We start from the raw sequence: 25,699 nt of genomic DNA on the forward strand, positions 1-25,699 counted from the left end.
CTCGTATTTCATTACCGTCTAGGTGATACACACATCATATAATACGATACATAATTCTATTTATTATAATGTATCCTAACATCCCGCACGCAAATCTTACACACATCAAGCACTTAGCACGTAAGCAATCACTTCATCTTAGTTGTACCTGAAAAGCATGTGAGAAAACGGGTCAACTACGAATGGTTGATGAGTTTCACAATTCGAGTAAACCATGATAAATCATTATCATAAAATAATATTATTATCGATGTAATTATGCTGAGCCCACAAGTGAAACCTCTGACTATCACACACAACCCCCGTGGCATATCCCCCGCCCATGGACCCGTGGCATATCCCCCGCCCACGGAACTGCCCCAAACCGCTATGTCTAACATTACATAGCAAAATATATATAACACCCAAAATAGACATGTGCAACTGGCTGGGAAACATCAGCAAATCCATGCCGGACCAGTTGGGTTTGTCAGACCAATAGTACTATCCACACTCTACCGGCTTTCAGTTAATCACTCGTGTTCCGGGGCCTTAGAATGTTAGCAACTCAGACAATTACCATCTTAGTACATTTCCGTACGATTCCCCGTACAATAAAATATATATAAATCCACGCAAGTCCATGCGTTCAGTATGTATTTAAACATTTCAGTAATAACATGCTTCCGCCCCGAGAAACTATTTAAAAACAATTCAGAAAAAGGGGCTCGTGAAACTCACCTTAGCACATGCAAGCAGGTAACAACAATCATTATCAGTTAACACGTCCAATCTGTAATATGATCCCTACGATCGTTACTATACACTCATTATTATTATAACTTTAACCAAGTTAACCGGTACATCTGGGGACACTGTTAACCCAGCACTGTACCCGTTCTGGGGGCAAGGTTAACCCAGAAACACTTCTCCGGACTCAGATTGTGATATAGTTTAGAGTTCCATGGTCACAATTACTATTAGTCGTTTTTCTCGTTTTGCGTGCCTAGCACGGTTATCCGTTTTTACGTTTCAAAAATGAGTTTGGTCACACACGACCCGAGAGTAGTGGTTGACTGATAATTTAATTAAAGATGTGAAATTAGAGCTCGGTTTAGACGTCCCGATTGGCCGCGGGACTCGTTTTCGTCTTTGGCGTACCGGAAACTGTTAAAATAGGTTAAAATTACTCAAATCATCCGAATTATGTTCGGATGATTTATTTTTACTTGTTTAACTCAATTATATGAAAATAGTTCATTTTTAGGGTTTTTATACACCAGTCAGCTCGCTTAAGCGAACTTCCCCGGTTTACGCGTTTTAACTTTAAAAGTTTGATAATTAGCACAAATAATTATCCGTTTAATCTCGGATCTTGAAATTTTGCACAAATCACTTTTTAACAGTGGGGAATTTTATAAAAATATTTCCAGAATTAATTCTTATATTTAAAATTTATTTATCTATTTTTAAACACCATTTAAACACTAAATATGTCGTAAATACCAAACGATTTTAGAAAAATCCCAAATTTCTCCTGGATGTCCCCTGCCATCCACATAGTCCCCTGTAATTTTTCCAGAACCAAAATCTTCTTTTACATGCCATTTTGACTAAAACCGGGCTAGAAAACCCTAGAACTCGTTTAACCGAAAAGCCTACTTAGACTTCTCCAACTGACCTCAAATTTTGTTTGTGACTTATACATGATATAAAAAGCTTATCTGCAATTTTCCAGAATTTTTCATGATATTTAACTATTTTTCACCATTTTTAGCCAAAACCGAGCATTAAATTCACCAAATATTCATCCTTTGTCCAAAAATTACCAAAACTTCACAAAACTCTTATTTTCATGTGTAGAACATCCCTGTAAAATTTTATGACCTAACTCTAAACCATCAACAATCTGTCCCAAACCACATACACCGAACATAAACCGAATATACCTTTCGTTTTCCGCCACTACAAGCTACAAACTCGTCTTTCCGCCTTATCTACCACTAAACACAGAGCCTACAAACAACATACCACAATACCAAGCAAGTTACACTCACGATCAAGCCATTTCTTTCATGGTTTCGGTTATGATTCCAAAAACAAAGATTTAACCGTAAAAATTCGTTTTTGATTCGTTTAACTCCTTTCTTGGACCAAGATCCCTTGTATAACCCGTATACATCACTTGATCATGCAAGAATCGGTTTTCATCTTTGAAACCTCATTTTCTTGCAAATACACTCAAGAAACGAAGATAAACACGTACATAACACGATCATTACCTTGTTTTTCTTGCTAGAACTCTCGGTTTTTGGATGAAATTGTTGAGAGGATTGAAAGATCTTGGAGATTTTTGATGAAAAAAAGAAATGAAAGCAATGGGGATAACCCCATTTCCGATCGGCACTATGTGGGGGGTGGGGTGGGACCCACCTCTCCATTCCTATCCACACATTTGGATTCTCGTAATCCGGATAATGTTTTGGATAATCCGGTTCAGTTCGTTTTTCGGTTAAATGTTTAATTCGGCTTAAAACGAGGCTAAAACGGTCGTTTTTCGGCTTAAAAATGAAATTTATATAAAACCGATTTAAAAACTTAAACCATGACATTTATTAACTTAAAACATCATATCATTAATTATCGCGCATCTTTTTCGGCTTGATCGATCATCTCTTGCTCGGTTTGGTATTAAAGGTTTCGTTTAACGTACCGACGTACATTAAATCGAAATTCTTTTTCTGTGCCGTACTTTACTTATCCCGAAGCATTAATGCTTCGTAAAATCACTACATATCATATATCTCGGCTATAATTGAACCCTTGATTCGTTCGGGTTTCAATAACTATCGATCGATTGATCGCATATTCAATACGATGAATTATATATTCACGTACAATCCATACAGTGAACCCTGTATTCTCGTATAATTACTATGGTAATTCATGTATCCGACATTAAATATGACGTAACTATTATCTACCGGTTAGGGTATACCGGGTTTCGTCGGAATCGTTACAGCACCGGACACATATTTATTAATGAAATTTTAAATGGCCATCCTAGAAGGTTTTACGAAATATTTAGACTGGACTTACCGGTTTTTAGACAACTATGCGTAGATCTTGTTACTAGATACGGATTGAAACAAACCCGTAATTTGTCTACTGAGGAGTCGGTCGGAATTTTCTTGATGACTTTGGCTCATGGGTGTACTAATAGGTTTGTCCAAGAATCTTTTAATCATTCCGGGAAAACCATTCATTGAAATTTCTATAAAGTTTTGGAAGCCGTGCTTAGGGTGAGTGCTGAAATCATCAAGCCAGGCGCAAACTATAATGATGATCCCGCATATATATTAAATAATCCTCGGTATTATCCAATGTTCAAGGTATTATCTAATGTTCAATGTTTTTAATGTTCTAGTTCATTTACAAATGATTTAATTATGATATCTTGTGGTATTTATAGGACTGCATTGGCGCGATTGACGGCACACACGTGAGGGCATCGGTTCGATTGAACGAACAACCAAAGTACATTGGTCGAAAGGGATATGCCACATAAAATATAATGGTTTGTGATTTTAACATGTGCTTTACATTTATATAGGCCGGATGGGAGGGGACTGCACATGACACAAGAATCTTCAATGAAGCCTTACAGAGGCCTGCCCCTAAGTTTCCACATCCAACGGGTGGTTAGTATAATTTTAGTAATACAATTTATATGTGTTTAATATTTGTTTGAAACGACTAACAATTGTTTGTTTTATTTGTAGATAAATATTACGTTATTGATGCCGGATACCCAGATACTAAAGGATATCTTGCTCCATAAAAAGGCGCGAACATTCGTTATCATATACCGGATTTTCGACGTGGAAAACTAGTGCTATGCGTGTTCATTGCGGAGCAAAAGAGACATTTAACTATATTCACTCATCATTGCGAAATATTATTGAACGGACTTTTGGAGTGTAGAAAGCTAGGTGGGCATTATTGAGAGATATGCACGTTAATTACCATCACCAAATGAGTATTGTGTTAGCGTCGATGGCGATTTATAACTTTATTAGAAAGGCCGGTAGGTTTGATGAAGCATTTAACACGGCCCAACAAGAATCTTACAATCCCATAGAAGATGGTTCTAGTAATGAAGACGATGAAGATGTTCCGGCTACAAATCGTACGGGTGATGATGCTTTGCTTATGGCAGCGATAAGAGATGTTATTGCGCAAGAAGTAATGAAATCGTACGGGTGATGTAGTATGACATTATTATAGTTATTATTGTGCATTTTGGTGTTTTTTTAGGATTCTAAACGTTATATTATTATGGTCTAATCAAGAAATTAAACTTTTGAAAGCGAGTTTTATGTTATATCTTTCGTATTTTTTTGTTCAATATGCTAGAGATAAAAAAAAGTATATAATGGTATAAATAAGCAATCCCAAACACTTTTTAAGAAACAACTTATTAATTTTTAAATTAATATTCTTTTTGGTCATTTTACATTAAAAAGCTAAACCAAACACTCCTTAAAAAACAACTTTTTAACATAAGCTAATCCACACACTTTTATGCAAACTCCTTTTTAAAAAATCATAAGTTTATAATTTCTTTTTACCTAAAGTCATTTTGAACTTAAAAACACACCCTTGATAGTAAAAAATGGTCGGTAGAAATCACCACTCTTCTATTTAATCAAGTCGGAATTCATTTTTGCAACTTGATAGGGATACTCATTTTTTTACTCTAGTTAAGGTAGATTATTATTTACAAACATTTTCTTACTCTTTGTATTTATTTGATTGTTTCAATTATCTTATCTACTCAAGAATCAAGATGGTGACATATCTAGGTTTTTTATTTTATTTTGTTTTATTTTAATTTAACGTCATCTGGTGCATAAAGCATGTTAAATCGGGTTAAAATAATAATATAAAGGGACAAAACCCCTTTAAACTTAAAACAATTTCATATTTTCCTAATATACAAGTTTTTAATGCATAACGACATCGTACAATAGTTTTCAACCATACCTCTGAAAATATGCAATTGTTAATAAACCGTTTAAGTTTATAAGGGATAAAATTCAATGATAGGCCTAAGTTTCAACATTTGAGGTTCCCATCTCAAAATTTACTTACTTACAAATTCTTCTATACACCATGAATTAAGATAGATATGGCATTTACATAATCTGGGATCTTGGTAAGGATCACCAATGAAGGACAGTAACACGTCTTTATCTTTAGAATTAATGTATTACATTTGGATCCCTAGCTCCCGAGGCGGTTCGCTTTTTGGAGCGGGTGCAGAAGGTGCTCCATAGTGACTCGCATAGCCCGAGGAACCAAGGATTGATATTAGTTTTGCGATTCAAAAGGGGGTAGCGGCACAGCTTGTTGCTCGCTTACCCATTATCCAGATGTAGTTTGGTTTGTATTAATATTATTAAAACTGTTAATTCCATAAAAAAAACTATTTCGTTTGACTTCATCATACCATTTGATAAATGGTTGCACAATTCATCGATTGGTTCCCTCTTTGTCTTGATAATCATTTCAACATGTCTTTCATGTTTGATCTTTTAGGTATATGTTGTAAATGTTTGAGAATGCATGATTGAACATACGTATGCATATTTATATTTAGCATTTATGTTGCATGTTTACATTTTAAAATGTATCTTGTTGTAATTTAATTAAATCAAGCTAAGTATCAATTAAATTAACTTTAAAGTATGAAACTAAAAAAAAAAACAGGTGATTTAGGATTCTCCAAACTTTAAGTATAATATACAACAATTGTAACAATTGTAAGTAAACTAGCTAGATCAAACCCACGCATTGCGGTGAGCGTAAACTTTTTCTGTTTCGATATCTTGCTATACCAAACGGAATTGAAATAACAAAATAATAAATTAATAAAAAAATGAAGTTAATTAGAATGTTTTCATATATACGCCATCATCAAATTTTGGTGCTTTTTCCAAGTATATTTCACTGTACGTGAATATGTAGATTAAGTCTAAAGATATTCTCAGTTATAAACTTATAATATAAGCTACATATGTTTCTTTAATCTATGACTTGACTTTCAAACAATAAAAGTTGTACCAAAAAGTAGTTTTAAGAGGAAAACTGTTCGGTCCTTTCTCTTACTATAGTGTTATTTGGTCATATCGATGTAATTTTTCTCTTTTACTATAAACTATAAACTGATGTAATGAGTGTTTTTTTGTTGAAGTAGCTTCTTGCTATTTCTGTTCGTTCGCAATGCAATTTATGTTGTTCAAAAAATATATATATGTTCACTCGACAGTATATGTCCATCATAATTATGATGAAAGAGTGTTGATAGTTTACAAAGGACGGGAATTTATTATTATTATTTGAAATCTTTTATTCGATCTTTTGTTTATTTATTAATTTTTGTGTTTTCTACTTTTTTTAATGTTTCTTAAAAGTTATTAAGAGTAAAATGATAATTTCACAAGAATTTATTAGAAATATTTAACGGCTGTCACACCAAGAACTATTGTGTTTAATCCGAGTAAACGATATATACTATTATCGTTCTTTTTTATATTTGATAACTATGTATGAAATTTTGACAGATCACGTGGAGGATTGATGTAATTTATTTTGTATATAACTAAACTTAGATGATCATGACAAACGTTGGAGAAACCGATTACATTCTACAAATCACAATTAGATTGTTTAGTAAAATGTTATCCTTACACGCTAAGATCATTATTATATACGAAGGGTAAAACAGGTTCCATAGAATCGTATAATTAAGAAAACATTTTCTAAAAGTTAAGATACATGATCACCAACAAATAAATTCTGAACCTTTGGAATCAATGAATCATTAATCAAATCAAGTTAAGAGTAAAATAATTCAAACCGCAACTTGCAAACATCACATCCAAATAAAAGTTAATTTATGCTAGACTAATGATTAAAACAAAATGTTAATAGTCAAATTGTCATGATTACAAGCATAATTAGTTTAAACTAAATCTTGATTTACACATAATACAATTACAAGATTATGACCCTCTATATAATTTAATCAAACTAAATTGTAAATCGTTTGATTTGACACATATGTAAGCTATATAAATTTTTTTATTATATTCTTTTTAGAATGTTTTAAATATGAAAAAGAAAAATAAAAAGAAAAAGAAAGATGAAAGATTTTTCTGTTATTTCGTTTCTTGTCAAATAAATTGTCTTATGCGTAGAATCCTCTCCCATATTTGAATAAGAATCACCCTAAGAAAAAATTGAACTATTGAGAATTACACTGAGTCTAGATTGTTGACATAAAAGAGATTCACACAAGACCACTTTTGTAATTAAACTGAAACATTGGGCATGATTTATTTGCTAACTAATAAGAATATGATCCAATAACATTATGACAGTATCGTATATAAGTGAAACATTAAAGATATATAATGTATACAATGTTAACACACTACAAAGAAATTTTCACATTAAGCTAGTATTGTAAATAAACTAATCATCAATTATAAGGTGTATGTTACGTATTTATTATCACACCTTACGTGATACATTAGTTTTTGTGTATTCATTACATTTGTTTCATAGTAATTATCTATATTACATTATATACATATACACAGCCTTTCACATTTTACTTTCTCTCTTATGAGACACTTGTATATTTAATGTTGGTATAACACAATAAATTCTTATAAGTAACAGTATTATGGTCATATTTAACACCCGCAGCAAAGCGCGGGCTCTCTGCTAGTACTTAAGTACGCGTATAAAGTATGTATTAGTTTTGATATTTTAGTGTATATATGATATTTTAGTGTATGTATTCCTACTGCCTACACGGCACACGCAACACATATGTTAGTACAATTTGTGAATTATTGCGTACAATGCATATGTTAATGATGGTAATTTAACGAGTGCATTGATGCAGAGGCTGCATACGCATTCTTAGTATGACGTATCATTACTAGATACAATGCATACACATTCTTGGTTTAAATTGGTGACTAGATTCCACGTGTCAGTAATTATAATTCGGTGTATGCATTGATGATAACATTACACGTGTTCACTTTATTCTCTTGCGTTATGTTCTTATTTGATTTGTTCTTGATTACTTTGAGTTTGTAATGTTTTCAAGAACATGTTTAAACTTCTAAACGCGTATTCTCTTCGAATTCATGTAGAGCTCAAATAAACAAAATAAATCACACTCAGTTTCGTTTAAAATTGAGTTTTGACCGTATTCACATTACGATGAAAATGATCAATAAATTTTTACAATAAAATAAAAATAAAAATTCTGGATGCAAAAACATATCAAAATACGTAACCGTATATCTATAATAAATAAACATAAACAACAATAAAGTCAAATGCATACGATACCCGCGCAAATATGATGAACCGTCTATCTATAATAAATAAACATAAACAACAATAAAGTCAAATGCATACGATACCCGCGCAAATATGATGCTAACCAGGTCCCATATTATTCATCCAGTACGCAATCACCGTTACATACATTTTCATTCAAAAATATATATAAAAATAGTTACCTTACTTGTGATCATCAAACAAACTTCAATTTAAAGCAAAAATGGGTACAAAGTTATTATCATTGGCGTGCGTGCGTGGTGCGGGTGACGGCTACTCGCGTGGTTTGTCACCGCGGCCGCACTACCCGTCAATGCCAAAGTACCCGAAGGGAGCTTTGGTGGATGTGGAAAGCAGTATGGAGGGTCGGGTATTGTTTTCGGTTAGTGGAATGACGTGTTCGGCTTGTGCGGGGTCGGTGGAGAAGGCGGTGAAGCGGTTGCCTGGGATCAAGGAGGCTGTTGTTGATGTGTTGAATAATCGAGCTCAAGTTATGTTTTATCCTACCTATGTTAATGTAAGTTTTCTTGCCTTTTGGATTATTATTATTATTATTATTATTATTATTATTATTCATTGGTGTGAGAATAATTGATTAGATTTAATTGCTAAATTTCTGTTGATTTGAAATTGAATGATGTAAAGATTTGTGTAAGCACAAATTGTTAAGGGTTTTTGTTCTAGGGCATTTGAAGTTGTAATTGTCGCAATATTGAAAATTAGAATAGTTGTATTGTGCATACTGAATTGTAGGGTTCGTTTTTCTTAAAAAAGGTAAAGTTGGTTGTTTTTTTATTTTTTTTTCTTTTAAGTTTATTTAGAAAATTAATGTTATGGATTGCACCACATTACAAATAATGTATGAGACTTGTCTCATATAATTGTATTGACAATTGATGTGGCATTTATAGCCAAATGGGTTCTTCACCCATCATATCTGGGCTGTACCAACTTAATTACAGAAAGAGCGTGTTAAAAAATATTTATTAAAATAGGGTTTAATGATTCTCGCTCCTTAATCACTTAATCTATTAAATGGTGTTACTAGTTTACATGAGTAGTCCTTATGTGTAAAATGACTCAAATAACATTAAGAAAAAGTTAACAAAGTTAATATTAGGGGCTGAAATGGTTATATAATTCAAACACGACACGTTAATACAAGCTTGTTATTCTAATATTAATAAATCTTAAAATAACTTGTTATTCTAATATTTTAATTATTTTTTTAAAGACAAATTTCTTTTACATTCTGGGACTCGAACCCAAGAACTTTGAGTGTTTAAGAGACTGTCTTTGTCACTAGGCCATCAACCCCTGGACTCTAACTTTTTAGTTATAACCATTTAGATCTATAAAAAAACTGAAGGTTCATTTTAAGGCCATTTTTATATTACTTTGATTTATGTTTTTTATATAAATAACAAAATATTATTTTATTTTTCTGTTTTTTCAGAAGGACATGTTTGTTTATTTATCTCTCTTTTATGTTGGCATAAAACACAGTACATTAATTAAACATGCAAAAATATTTTACAGTTTAGATTTTTGAAACCAAATTTACACAAATGTATTAATTAAATGGTCAAGTTATATATTATTTCACCTACATATTGTTGTTATTGATCTATAATAAAAATTATTTACTACAAATGTTACAGAAAAACTGATCAAGCTTTGTTCATCATCAGATACTAACAATTTCCCACTGCATTATGATGCTATTGATTGCAGTACAATTTCTATGTTCTTGAATTAAAAACTTAGAAATTTAAGGGGTATGTAGGAGCTTGTTATAATGCATTTATGATAATTAGTTCATAGAAAGCTAAATAATGCTTTCTATAATGGTTAATTTTACAGGAAGAAACTATTCGTGAAACCATTGAAGATGTCGGGTTTGAAGCTATACTAATCGAAGAGGAAACAAACGAAAAATCCACTCAAATATGTCGAATACTTATTAAAGGAATGACCTGCACAACTTGTTCTAGTACAGTCGAGTCGGCTTTAAGGGCTATACCCGGGGTCTACAGAGCCCAAGTTGCATTAGCAACCGAAGAAGCTGCAGTCCACTATGACCCCATAACCGTGAGCCATGACCAACTCATGGAAACCATAGAAGACACAGGAATTGAAGCCATATTGATTAGCACAGGCGAACACATTAGCAACATAAGTTTACAAATTGATGGACCGTTAAGCGATCGCTCAGTATACCTGATCCAAGAATCTCTTCAAGCACTTGCTGGTGTTGTAAAGGTGGATATTGATACAAATCTCAGAAAGTGCTCTTTCTTACAAAGCGGATGTAACCGGGCCCCGACATTTCATTACAGTAATCGAGTCGATCGGTTCTGAGTCATCTACACCGTTCCAGGCTAAGATATATCCCAAAAGCAGGGGGTTGAATTCTCATAAACAAGAAGAAATCAATCAATATAGACGATCGTTTATGTGGAGTTTAGTTTTTACAGTTCCAGTGTTCTTAACCTCCATGGTGTTCATGTATATCCCGGGACTCAAACGTTTACTGGATACCAAGGTTGTTAATCTGATGACTGTAGGTCATCTTGTAAGGTGGATATTATCAACTCCGGTTCAGTTTTATATTGGTAGAAGATTCTACACCGGGTCCTACAAATCCTTACGCCACGGTTCTGCAAATATGGATGTTTTAATTGCATTGGGAACAAATGCAGCCTACTTTTATTCAGTTTACTCTGTGTTAAGAGCTGCAGCTTCACCACATTTTGAAGCAACTGATTTCTTTGAAACAAGTGCGATGCTCATTTCGTTCATATTACTCGGAAAGTATCTAGAAGTTATGGCGAAAGGAAAGACATCCGAGGCGATTGCAAAGCTTATGGATTTGACTCCAGATACCGCGGCACTGTTGACGTTTGATAGTCAAGGGAATGTTGTAAATGAAGAAGAGATTGACAGTCGGTTGATTCAAAGGAATGATGTCATCAAGATTCTTCCTGGTGCAAAGGTGGCTTCTGACGGGTTTGTTACTTGGGGACAAAGTCATATTAATGAGAGTATGATCACGGGTGAAGCTCGACCCGTGGGTAAAAAGAAGGGTGACCCGGTGATTGGAGGCACGGTTAATGAAAATGGTGTTTTGCATATTAAGGCGACACGGGTCGGGTCAGAAAGTGCACTTTCGCAAATACTGCAGCTTGTAGAGTCAGCTCAGATGGCTAAAGCTCCAGTTCAGAAACTTGCTGACCGGATTTCCAAATTCTTTGTACCTCTGGTTTGTCTATGGTTCTATATTTTTAATATCAAACGCTTGCAAACATTTCATTTTCATTTTCAATAAATATTTATTTCGTCAATTATTCATTGCAGGTCATTATCTTTTCATTATCCACATGGCTTGCTTGGTTTGTTTCTGGAAAATTTGACGCATACCCGAAATCTTGGATACCGTCTTCTATGGATAGTTTTCAGCTTGCTCTTCAGTTTGGTATTTCAGTTATGGTTATAGCGTGCCCGTGTGCTTTAGGCTTGGCTACACCAACTGCCCACTCAAGGCGTTCTTATAAAAGGAGGCCAAGCATTAGAAAGTGCACACAAGGTCAGTTTAGTCATTTTATCCTCCAAAAGCAAGTTCATGAGCTTTTTATGGACAAAGTGGACAATATTAGTTGATACGGTTCTTTAAATTTTAAAGTTAGGCAACATTGAAGTTGGCTTCATTTATGCAGGTGGATTGCATTGTGTTTGATAAAACCGGGACTCTTACAATTGGCAAGCCATTAGTTGTTAACACAAGATTGTTAAAGAACATGGTACTTAAAGAGTTCTATGAATTGATTGCTGCAGCTGAGGTACATCTTGTTCATTAAACACAATTTAGTTTTACTATAACATTTGACTTTGACATTTATGCACATTTTGTAGGTGAATAGTGAACACCCTTTAGCCAAGGCTATTGTCGAATACGCCAAGAAATTTAGGGGAGACGAAGAGAACCCTGTTTGGGCCGAAGCAAAAAACTTTGAATCAATAACTGGTCATGGCGTACAGGCCACTGTTCAGGAAAAAGAAATAATAGTGGGAAATAAAAGTTTGATGTTAAAGAAAAACATTGGTATCTCAACTGATGCCGAAGATATTTTGGCAGAAATTGAAGAATTGGCTCAGACCGGGATTCTTGTGTGTATCGACGGTCAACTCACTGGAGTTCTTGCCATTTCTGACCCGTTAAAGCCCAGTGCTCGTGAAGTGATCGCTATACTCCGGTCAATGAAAGTCAAAAGCATAGTAGTGACTGGAGACAACTGGGGAACCGCTTGCTAAGGAGGTTGGGATTGATGATGTCATAGCCGAAGCAAAACCGGAGGACAAAGCAGAGAAAGTGAAGGAGTTACAGGTTTGATTCTTCAAAAAGTAACTGTTTTTAACCTTTTTCCTAAAAAGTTTACTGCTTTCAACTCTTTTTTTCTCAAGAAGTCAGCCTTTCCTCAAAAAAGTCAACTTTTTGTTCTAGAAAAGTCAACTGTTTATTTTTCGGATTCAGGCTTCAGGACATGTGGTGGCGATGGTAGGAGACGGGATTAATGACTCACCAGCACTGGTAGCTGCAGATGTCGGTATGGCTATCGGTGCTGGCACAGACATAGCCATAGAGGCGGCCGACATTGTTCTAATGAAAAGCAATCTCGAAGATGTGATCACAGCCATTGATCTATCAAGAAAAACATTCACTCGGATCCCGGTTGAACTACATTTGGGCTTTGGGTTATAACCTTCTCGGGATACCAATCGCTGCTGGTGTTCTTTTCCCGTTCACCAGATTCCGCCTGCCTCCTTGGATTGCCGGAGCCGCCATGGCTGCGTCATCGGTGAGCGTGGTATGTTGCTCTTTGTTGTTGAAGTATTACAAAAGGCCCAGGTTTCTGGAGACATTGGAGATACAAGGAATAACAACTGTTTGAATGATTGTAAATAATTAAAGATTTTTAAGTAACCAAATGCAGATTGTTTTTATAGGGTGGCCAAACATAGTTTTGGCATGTGCATATGTATTAAAGGTAGTTTTAATGTTTTATAATAGTTCTAATGTACTTGTTAGCGCACAAAGCTCCAAACACACTGACTAATCACTTACTAGACATGTGCTTATCAGTTACTTGACTAATAACTGACATAACTATATCACTAAGCTATCAACAGATATCGACACCTCCATTCACTTGCGCTTGATGTATCTTCGATCGATTGCATAACCTGTAAGGGTATATTGTGACCCGTTAAATTCATTAGTGGGCTGCTCGTTTGTTAATTATCAATTCAGGTTTGATATTGTTCTTTGATTTTGTATCCAAGAAAGTTATTTATCAAGTGTTTTAAGATTAAAAGGCCATCAGTGGTAAACAGTACACTACTAAGTTGCATGTTATATTGTACATTATGTTGCAGAAACAAGTTCACTGCCACTTCATTAACACACCAACTCAAACATTCTAACATATAAGAAAGCACCACTCAATACTAACCTATAAACTTCATTACCAACCAAATCCAACAAAACATACACTAAAACACCAAACTTAACCTAAGAGTCTAAGACACAGACACAAACACCAACATTACTAGTATCACATTTTATTTATTTCATGCCTCTTCCTCGTACTCGCCACCTCCTTCCTCTTCTTCGTACTCACCTTCGTCATCAGCAGTGGCATCTTGATACTGTTGATACTCGGAAACCAGATCATTCATATTACTTTCTGCTTCCGTGAACTCCATTTCATCCATTCCTTCACCCGTGTACCAATGCAAGAAAGCCTTCCTTCTAAACATAGCCGTAAACTGCTCACTCACACGCCTAAACATTTCCTGAATCGAAGTCGAGTTTCCAATAAACGTGGACGCCATTTTCAAACCAGTCGGTGGAATGTCACAAACGGTTGACTTCACGTTATTAGGAATCCACTCGACAAAGTAAGACGAGTTCTTGTTTTGTACATTAATCATTTGCTCGTCCACTTCTTTTGTGCTCATTTTGCCACGGAACATGGCGGAGGCGGTGAGGTACCGCCAATGTCGAGGGTCGGCGGCACACATCATATTTTTGGCGTCCCACATTTGTTGGGTGAGTTCGGGTACGGTTAGGGCCCGGTATTGTTGGGACCCACGGGAGGTTAATGGTGCAAACCCGACCATGAAGAAGTGGAGCCGAGGGAATGGGATTAGGTTGACCGCCAGCTTGCGAAGATCAGAGTTTAGTTGACCCGGAAACCGGAGACAGCAAGTGACACCGCCATGGTGGCGGATATCAAGTGGTTCAAATCTCCAACTGTAACAAAATAAACAAACAAACGTACCCGTATCAAATATCTAAACGGTAACAAAAGCAGAATTATAAATTAATAAATCATATCATAAGTTTTGTCATATGTAGCAAATAATTGTTATCAAAATGTTCAGATAGAAAGTTATTATTTTTTTATGTCATTAAAATGTTCAGATAGAAAGTTTTTATATTTTTATAGGTTTCCTGTGATGTCAAGAAACAAACCATGTGAAAGGCTGAATCATGACAACTTTTCTTTATGCCCATAAAAAAAGGAATCTTTGAGAGAATCACATGACATGAGTTGCCATTCACATGTGACTTGAAGACCACAACACTTATGCTTTGACTCAGTACACAACTTTTAATGATTTGCAAACGAGTTAGTGGGTCGACCTATTTGACTAAACGAGTTAAACAGGTCAACCTACACGGCTTGTTTAAGTGAACATGTTGACCCAACCATGACCCGTCTTTTAAACGGGTCAGATATGCCAAACCAAAACCTGAAATTTCTGTGTCGTGTCAGAAATTGGCACCCCTATGCTACATACCTAGATTTTGAGTTTTGACCCAAAAGTACATGAAGGCATGTGGATTGTAATAATGATTATATTAAGGACATAGTGAATTTATTCAAATGTCTAGTAAAAGAGGTTGTTTTAAATCATCAAGAAGCAAGTACACTTACTAAATGCATCTTTAAATGTTTAATCTTTACAATTAAATGAAGAAAGCAGACTCACAGCTTGGAGTGGTGAGCTTGAGTGTCCTGAAACAGATATCATACAAAGCCTCATTGTCAAGAACCATACACTCATCCGCATTCTCAACCAACTGATGCACCGAAAGAGTCGCATTGTACGGTTCCACGACCGCGTCCGACACCTTAGGTGATGGGAAAACCGAGAAAGTAAGCATCATTCGGTCCGGATACTCCTCCCTTATCTTGGATATTAACAAAGTCCCCATACCAGACCCCGTCCCACCGCCCAACGAGTGGCATACTTGAAACCCTGTCACCAAACACCGGTAAAACAGAATCTAACAGTCAGTTCATTACTTTGTAAGCTAATAGCCAATTTTTTAACTGGAAAGTGAAAATTGAGGCAGGATTATACTAACCAAGTTCAAATTTACACACAGTTTTCAGCAATTTTGAAAATGTAAAGCGGATCCAGGGTTGTACATTAAACCAAAAAACCAAGCCAAGACTTAACAAAACAACAAATCAACGGTTTGGTTTTATGTTTTCATATAAGCCAAACTTCCGGTTTGGTTTTGGTTTTGAATGGAACAAAACCAGAAAAAAGCCAACAAAACCCAATTTACAAAGTTTCATCTTTTTCTTTTGAATTCTAAATAATTTATAAGAAATTAATAAATACTCAAACCCATATGTATAATGATTAACTAATTATTAATTAACAATGAAATTTAACTCAAAATTTATTATTTTGAGCCAACAAAATTTCCCGCTCAAAAAAATCAAACACAAATAGCAAAACCAAAACCGGACGGTTTACAAAAACTCTAAAACCAAACATTCGGTTTTTGGTTTGGTATTAACCCAAAACAGCCCAAACCGAAAAACCAAGCCAAACCAAAATTATAGATTCTCATCTTTTTTGATTTTGAATTTTAAGTAATAATCAAACCCAAATATTTTAACCCAAATATATCATGATCAATTGATTACTATTAATTAACAAAAATTCTTTTTTCCTTTTTTTTCTCTTTCCCATTCAAAAATTTCAAACACAAATGACAAAATCCAAAACCGAATCCAAACCAAAAAACCAAAACCGAATAGTTTACAAAAACTCAAAAATCAGACATTCGTATTTTGGTTTGGTTTAAAGTTTAAACCCAAAACGACCCAAACCGAAAAAAAAAACAAATCTACAGACTTCCATTTTCTATTTTATTTTGAATTATAAGTAATTTATAAAAAATTAATAAACACTCAAATCAAATATTTTATCCCAAATGTATAACAATTAATTAATTAAAAAAATCATTAATTTGGGCCAATTGTTTTCCCCTTTCCCACTCAAAAATTTAAAACACAAATGATAAAAACCCGAACCCAAACCCAAACAAAAAACCCGAAACCGAACAGTTTACCTTGAAGGCAATCACAGTTCTCGGTTTCCTTTCTAACAACATCAAGAACCGAATCAATAAGCTCTGCGCCTTCCGTATAATGGCCTTTGGCCCAGTTATTACCCGCACCCGACTGCCCGAACACAAAGTTATCCGGCCGGAATATCTGACCGTACGGACCGGAGCGGACACTGTCCATGGTGCCCGGTTCAAGGTCCATGAGAACGGCGCGTGGCACGAACCTCCCGCAGCTGGCTTCGTTGTAGTAAACATTGACACGCTCGAGCTGGAGATCCTGGTCGCCGTTGTAGCGGCCGGTGGAGTCGATGGCGTGCTCGGCGCAGACGACTTCCCAGAACTTGGCTCCGATCTGGTTGCCGCATTGGCCGCCTTGGATGTGGAGGATTTCTCTCATGGGTTTGGTTTGATGGAGGTTCAAGATGATGAGTGTGTGTGTGTGTGTGTGTGTGTTTTCAGGTGGATTAGGGAGTTTGTTGTTTAGATATATAGAGTGGTGTTTTTTTTTTTAATATTATTTTGTTTTAAGAGGGAGATTTAAACTTTTATTTTTTTTTCGAATCACATGCTTTCAATGTGGTGGGAGGATTAGCGTTGGGCTTTTTTTTGGGTGCGAAATAGATCGAAATTGGACGCAATTACGTGGGGAGATCGGAGAAGCTTCAATTTGTGATTTTGTTATTAGTTCTTTGGTTTCCTGTTGTGTTTCTCTTTGGTGTCTAGTTATGTTCCATTGTGGTGTTTATACTGGTGACACCGGATAGTGGCTTGCTGTTTTGGTTTGGTGTTTTAATGAATTAATTTCCTCTTGGTCGTTCAAAAAAAACATGCTTTCAATATAATAGACAGTGTCCAAATGATGCGGCGGGAAACAAAAATCATGGTAATCATGTAACAATTATGGATGTTTAAGGTTCATTAGAAACCTTGAAAACGTTTAAATCAATCCCCACTTTTGATCAGTCGGTTTCTAAATGTTCAAACCATGACAAACGGTGTGATTTACGGTTTATAACGAAAAGTGTACCGGATGGTAAACTATTATTGAAGCTCAATGCGTGAAACCAAACCATTAATAACGATTCATTTTAAATTTTCAAAGGTTTAGTTTCGGTTTTCAATGACAAAATATCGAACCAGGGGTTTGGCCACGGTTTAATTTATAAATCGTTAAAACCAAAGTGTGAACACCCATACATAGCATGATAATTTTTTTTAATTGAAAATAAAAAATATAGCAATACCATACCCAAATTAAAGATAATAAAATGTTCATTTTTATGGTGCAATTTTTTATAAAATATATTAACATGTGACAAAGTTACGGCTGTTGAAAAATCGTTGGTGGGAAGTTATTTACAATTAAAATTATAAAGAATACACGGGTAAAGATAAATGTTCAAAATTGTAACCATTTCTTAAATTTATAAAAGTTGAGTAAGATGAGGTGGTAATGTTGTAACTATATTCATGCATATTTTCTAATGAACAAGTTTGTCCTTATCTTACATGTTATAAAAGGTGCATCATGCTTTACAAGTTGTAAATTACTTAAAAAATAAGTGTCTTAATTTGCCAATGTCTCATGTATTATATATAGTATATTGATAACCATATAATTCATAATGCTATGTGTGGTGGATAGGCTATAAAATGATGTGAATTTTGATGCGTGGTAAAAATGGGCGATATGTAGCCCAGGTAGGCAATGTTGTAGCCCACAAATCGCCCCACCCTCCAATCATTGATCACCATGTCATCATCACCATTACACAACCCAACGACAAATTCCTGTCGCTCCCCCCCACATATCGCCTAGGGGGGCGGTGTTCTCGCCCCTTGTCGCCCATATTTGTAGCCCCATTACACATGGCCTAAGAATAAGGGACGCATGTTCACAGTACCGATTTAGCGATTTGAGATTGTCAGCATCAAATCGGTACCAAGTTTTGAATTTTTGGTATCGGTACAATTCAATACAGTATCGGTATTTTCTGAATTTTTTACGACAGGTACCGAACCGATACCGATATCGAAACGAACATTTCAGTACCAGTAGCAAATATTTCAAATTTTCGGGATCGATAGGTCGATACCTATACCTTCCCAAACTCATCCCTAATGTATAGTGGATGGGTGGCTACTATCTTCACGTCAATGTCATGGGATGTAGACGACTTGTTGACATTCATTAACACTTTTATAAAAAACTAGGGTTGCCTAAATCGCTCGATACTCATTCGTCGTTCGATCGAAAAATACTTGCTCGATTTCGTTTGGTTTGTAATAAAGCCAAGCACAAGAAAAGTGCAAAGGTTTTTCTTTGTCATCGTTCCCAAAATCCATTTGTTTTCATTTAACTTAATCGACCTCTAAATCTTGTGTTAAATTTTGTCGCTTCCGTTGATCGACGAACCGAATCCTCCTTCAAATGTGTCTCAACATTTTAATTGTTAATGCGGAGTGGCGTTTAAAGCACACTACACTTTGTAAAAAAGTGCAAAGTTTAGAGTGTATAGTAGTTTTAGTTGTGTAACATGTTAAGATGTAACACTAGGTTTCTATCAAAAATTCTATTAACCGAACAATTATCTTTTATTTTTATTATTAATATTGTAGAGATCATTTGTATAAATAACTCTTTCTAAATTAGGATGTTTTTTATGTAACTAGTTCTCAAATTTAAGTGAATATCCGGAAAAAGCTAGAGTTAATACGCGCATTTAGTAAAAAACTGACTAGGTAATACTGAAAAAATTAAAACTACACCAACATGTTTGCTCCATGAATATAAGCAGACTGGGGATTAACCAGATTAAAACTCGAGTATTATATCATAGTTTACTCCTCTAAAATATATTCTTGAATTTATCTACATGTTTACATTCTAATACAGAAACTTAACTAACTAAAATATACGTCTTAATCCTTTTCGCATATTAAAATAGCATTTGTAGTTATTTTTTGTAATTTAGTATAAAATAGAATAAAATTATTAGCGAATAATGAATAAGAAAATATGAAATGAAGATAAGGTGCAGGTGATCGAATCAAGTGGACGCACCACCTTAGTGTGTGTTAAAGCTGCAAACACTTCTTTTTGTAATGTGCAAGCCAACTAGTTGGAGTATAGGACAAGTGAACTTCTATGTATGTGGCTGCATATACGTGTGCCTTCTTTTTCTAAGATCGTAATATATATGTTTTTTTAAATAATATAGATGGGATTTTATCAAAGGTGTCAATCATAATTGATGGGGTGCTAGATTTTGGTTTAATGGGTTGAATAAGTAAACCTAAATACGATATGTTTATGCATGTTGTGTTTGTATTGAATGTACTTAAAATCGGGTTGTTTTAACATTGGTGAAAATGATCAATAGTTAGTAATAATTTAATCAACTAATAACTCAAGCTCAAAAAAATACTTTTATAATTGGCTTTTTTTTTTGTTTTAATTATTTTGATTTTCTTATCTAGTAATCCAGTCAACAAGCTTGGTTTTATATACATATATATATATATATATATATATAAAACCATATATATATATATATATATATTTATATATATATATATATATATACATTTTTATATATATACATATATATATATATATCTAGTAATCCAGTCAACAAGCTTGGTTTTATATACATATATATATATATATACATATATATATATATATATATATATAAAACCATATATATATATATATATATATATATATATATATATATTTATATATATATATATATATTTATATATATATATATATAAATATATATATATTTATATAATTTTATTTATATATATATATATATATATATATTTATATATATATATATATAAATATATATATATATATATATATATAAATAAAATTATATAAATATATATATATATATATATATATATTATATATATATATATATATATATATATATTTATATATATATTTATATATATAAATATATATATATATTTATATATATTTATATATATATTTATATATATATATATATATATATATAAATATATATATATATATATATATATATATATATATATATTTAACTCGAGATAAGCGTAGTAGAATCGAGATGATAGATAATTAATAGTTAGAACTAATGAAATAAAATTATATAATATGAAGAGTTAAAAGAGTAAATAAATTTTAATTTAAAAAATAAATGGTTAGAAGCAAAAAAAAACTAGAAGAAAAATGATCTTTGTATAGAACGTCAACTAACGAACTCTTTAACTATACTCAGGAATTACACATTTTTTTATCCATTGCGAAACTTAAAACCGCATTACTTGGAAAGATAAGATTTTATTAAATCGTTTGACCCTCTCATTAATAAATCAAAACATTTAACTTTAAGTTGAGTTAACCATTTAATAAAGTGTCGTGTTAGTCTATATCTATTTTGGATCATGTTGGTAATTATTATCCTAGATATTATTGTATATTTGTACTAATAGAAGCTTAATAAACGACTTCTTTTCATTCAACAAAACGAGTAAATGCCATCTAAACTCTTATGATCTTGTCCTTTGTGCAGCATAACATTTTCCAAACAATAATATTCTTTTGAAATTATTTTAAAGTCATCATCTTTATTCCAAGTGTAGGGATAACCATGACTTCTAAGTTCTAAATGCGAAGAGTGTGAGCACCCCACAACAAAAAGAAGCTTTCGTATAATCAACACCCTTTCGATCTAAGTAACGCTCAATGCATATTATAGTTATACAATCATACTAATATATATGGGAAGAATAAAAATAAACTTTTTTCTTTTTACTCATTAATTGATAATATATTTTACAATTTCATTTACAAGTTTAACCATGTAAAGTTTAGGACCCTCACTATTTTGTAAGTTTAGGTATGGAGATGAGTAACTTTAGGTATGGTACCGAGCTTCGAGCTTATTCCTATTTAGGTCTTCTTAATTCTCTACATATTTAATTACTATTTCAATAAATGTCAGGATTTCTTTAATTAAAAAAAAAACCTTCCATCAAATTTCAATACACACTAAAGAAGAAAAAAAAAACGCTTTTAACGATTCTAAATACGGAATGCAGTGAAACTTAAACTCAATGAAAATATCTGAAACCCGAGACATTTAGGATGAGTAATACATGTTCCATTAGGGTGTGGTCGGGTGTAAGATTACTTTTAAAAAACTTTTAGATCACTTCCCAAGTTATGGGATACCTATGCTATAATAGTTAGAACACTCTTTCTTGAAGATTGTCTAGTTTTGTGGCTAAGTAAAAAAGCAAACTAGAGTGTCAATTTCAATTGTTAAAGCTGAATACATTAATTTGCACTTGTCATTTGTTAGATTATGTTATTAAGGCCATCAAAACAACCTTGATATTGGATAATTCGGCAGCTATATATGTGCATAATTAAGAATCCTATCCAACATTCAAAGACAAAACATATTAAAATTACTAAATTAGACACCATTTTATAGAGATTATTTTGAAAACTGTTTTTCTTTATTTCAGGTTCCATCTACTTATCTTTTCAAAAATTAATATGTCGGCTTGCGATGTTAAATCTCGAGTAATTATAATCTGTTGACTAAATTGTAAATGTTTTAACAAAGTTTCTTGTTCAATTGTTCTTAAATAACATACACCAGTGCCTACTATAATTTTCTAGAAACTTGTGATTTTCAATATAAAGTTTCTTGTTCAGTTGTTTTCAAAACAATTGACTCTATATACATACTTCGTTCAGAGTTGTGTTTAAAATTGAAAGTACAAGTTGTTTCAATAAAACAACTGATATTTCTATTGACGAATTTAGATCCTTGGTTGTTTCTTGTCAAACACCTTTGAATTCTCAAAAATAGTTCTTGTAATTCAAGTATTTTACTAAGATCACTTCTAATAAGTATTTCAAATGCTACAGCATGATAAAAGCAAACAATTTTATTTTGTTGCATTCCATTCATAAAACAGCCAAAAGATCATTACAACTTTCCTTCATCCAACCATCACAAAGATTTTTCTAACATACAAAAGATTTCATCAACCACAAAAACGTCTCTAAAAACAAAACACAAGATATCTCAAAAGTCTTCCTTCCATATTTCCTTTTTCTCGTCTTCGAGATTCCAGGTGCCCCGAGTGAATATTAAAATGTGGGCCCTTATATATAAAAAGAAATTCATAAATCGACGAAAAATGTGATAACAATTAACAAAACAATATTATTTTGGCAATACATAATAAAGTTATTGGGAAAATAATGGTTTAAACTTTAATAAACCTTAATTGTTTTGATAATGACCAAACTAGTTTAATGTGACTTGAGGTATTATTAGTTCGTCATGAATACTGTATGTCACATACATGTCCCTTAACACTTGGTTACTCATCATTAATCACTAAACAAGTATGATTAAATCATCAAAATGAATAATCCATGTCAAAGGATGGAGATGGTTGATGAGCTATAGCATAAACATGTTGTGAATCGAGAATCAATAAAATAAATGGTGTAGAAGATTTTATTAAATAAGTATTATTTTATTAATGTTGTTAGTGCATTATAAAAATCATTGATAAAACTAAGTTATTTGAAATTCAAATAACACTTGGAAGAATTATACCACTTAGGGTAGGACTTTCATTCAAATCAACTTAGATGGAAATTGTTAAGTCATACACATGGAAGGCATGTGCTAGAACATGATAAACTATCCCATTTAAGTGAAAAAATAACCAATGGTGTAAGGTCAAAGTCTGATGATAAGGAAACTTATGGGCATGTAAAGAATCTACATTTGATGGTTAAAATCAAGATAAATATCTCACACAACATTTACTTGGAAAAGCCCAAGGTTGGAGTGGACTAGTTGTTTAATTGAATCGACTGCCGACTCTGCAGCAAGCCACACAAGTTTCAAACACTTGTGGGCTGTAAATAGAGGACTTGTGCATTCTTGTTGCTCACCCATTGACTCTAAAATATATACATACATACTTAGAAAAGATCTTTCTTAATCCATAACATCATTGTACTTTCAATTGAAGAGAAGATTAAGATCTAATCAAGAGCCAAAAGAATGGCTTTCAAGCTACCAACATTATTGTTTTTACTTGCATTTTGAGGGGTCATCAATAGAAGTTCTTCTAGTGATTTGTGTCATGTCTGGCCTTAAGGGCTTATCCGTATGATTAATAATTAGTATCGGTTTTGTAAATACATCAGAGTTGGGTTCTTTTTGCTGAAGTCTTTCAATTAAATATTCTTTTATTATAATATCAGGAATTAAATACCCGTATTTTATTTAAAATAACTCTTTGGTAAAAACTTTTTTTACACTGTCTTATATAATTTAAGTTTATGAGCCATTAGATAGCATCTAGTAAATATCTCCAATATTCTTTTATGCCTTTCCACGTCGGGTCTAACCTTAATGAATTCCTGTAAAACAGTTTTGAAAATACGTTACCCCTATGCTGGTAAATCGTCTACTGGCTTGTAACATCCTAAAATATTATAACGTTAAATAAAGAAAGTTACGTTTAGTGATCTCGCGTTATTAATTAATTAATATCGAGTAAAGAACTGATCATGGACTTAGATTAATTAAGGTGGATTAAGTGGTAATGGGCTTCAAGATGTATAAATACCCTCTTAAACCACCCTTAAACCCTAAACCATCATTCATTTCCATCTTATTCTCTATACATTCAAAACACACACATACACTACACTATATTTCGGCCGAGAGGGAGAGAGAGACGTTAGAGACCAAAATCAAGCCAACCATTATTAGATCTTCGATATACGAGCTAGATACGAGATAACCACGCAAACCGAGCACATAAAGGTAAGATTTCGATCTTAAAGTTCATGTTTTTATATACGGTTTGCCATGAAACTTGAAACGATAATAGATCGGATCTAAACGAAGCGTAAAGTAGCGAACTTGATGCTAGAACGAACCTAATAAACCCATAAACATGTACGGTTCGTTTAAGATAAACCGTAAATCTTGTATTGAACGTTTCTAAAATTAAAGGTCCAAACTTTACGTGTTTTCGGGTCCAATCTTAACCAAAAACGACTATAGGAATAGTCGCGGGTTAGTCAAATACCATACCCATGGATTTCTCAGTAAAACGATGATGATTTTGGGGGATTAAGATTGAACAGAGGCGCAGCTGGGCAACTTCGCCTGCAAGCTAAGTTCGCCAAGCCATAACTTCGCCTGCAAGCTTAACTTCGCTTGCAAGCAAGTTCGTCTAACTGATTAACTTCGCTTGATGTTAAGTTCGCTGAGGTACAAGTTCGCCAGACTGTAACTTCGCCTGGCGATAAGTTCGCCCAAGTTAACTTCGCCTAAAGCTAAGTTCGCTTAAGGTTTAACTTCGCCAAGTTAACTTCGCCTAAAGCTAAGTTCGCTTAAGGTTTAACTTCGCCAAGTTAACTTCGCCTAAAGTTAAGTTCGCTTAGAAAATAAATTAAAAACCTAATGGAAAATGTGTTAAGACAGTTAATGTAAATAAAATTTTTCCAAGCTGACCTGGCAGCTCGACCCCAGCCAGGGGCTCTGCCCCTTGGACCCTGCTAGGGGCTGCCGCCCCTAGAACCCTGCTGCCAGGGGCGCTGCCCCCGGACCCCCGTTCGTTGTGGGTAGTAGCTAAGACTAGAAAGATGATATGAGTAGTAGTAGTTAATTGATACATGTAAATATTATACAGTTAGCCGTGCACAGCTCAAGAAGGGAATAACGATTAACGGAGAGCGTAACAGGATTCAGGTGAGTTTCTAGCCCCATTTATGTGTTATGTTTTCGGGGCTGTGTGCATACTCAATAT

General features: G+C 33.6%; 2 pseudogenes across 2 annotated transcripts; one reads left to right on the plus strand and one right to left on the minus strand.

Moving 5' to 3' along the window:
- Window positions 1–8,461: 8,461 nt before the first annotated feature.
- On the plus strand, window positions 8,462–13,372 carry LOC143551175 (putative copper-transporting ATPase HMA5; annotated as a pseudogene). The gene is made up of 6 exons (XR_013138453.1): window positions 8,462–8,923; window positions 10,270–11,668; window positions 11,764–11,992; window positions 12,123–12,245; window positions 12,319–12,790; window positions 12,938–13,372. The product of XR_013138453.1 is annotated as a putative copper-transporting ATPase HMA5 (transcript).
- A 447-nt stretch (window positions 13,373–13,819) lies between these two features.
- LOC143551176 (tubulin beta-2 chain-like) lies at window positions 13,820–17,275 on the minus strand (annotated as a pseudogene). The gene is made up of 3 exons (XR_013138454.1): window positions 16,844–17,275; window positions 15,463–15,732; window positions 13,820–14,719 (listed from the first exon to the last, which is right to left on the minus strand). The product of XR_013138454.1 is annotated as a tubulin beta-2 chain-like (transcript).
- Window positions 17,276–25,699: the final 8,424 nt, after the last annotated feature.

Source organism: Bidens hawaiensis, unplaced genomic scaffold, assembly GCF_021521415.1.
Source record: "Bidens hawaiensis isolate Kalapana, Puna unplaced genomic scaffold, B.hawaiensis_p1.1 tig00016270_1, whole genome shotgun sequence".
Lineage (NCBI taxonomy): Eukaryota > Viridiplantae > Streptophyta > Magnoliopsida > Asterales > Asteraceae > Bidens > Bidens hawaiensis.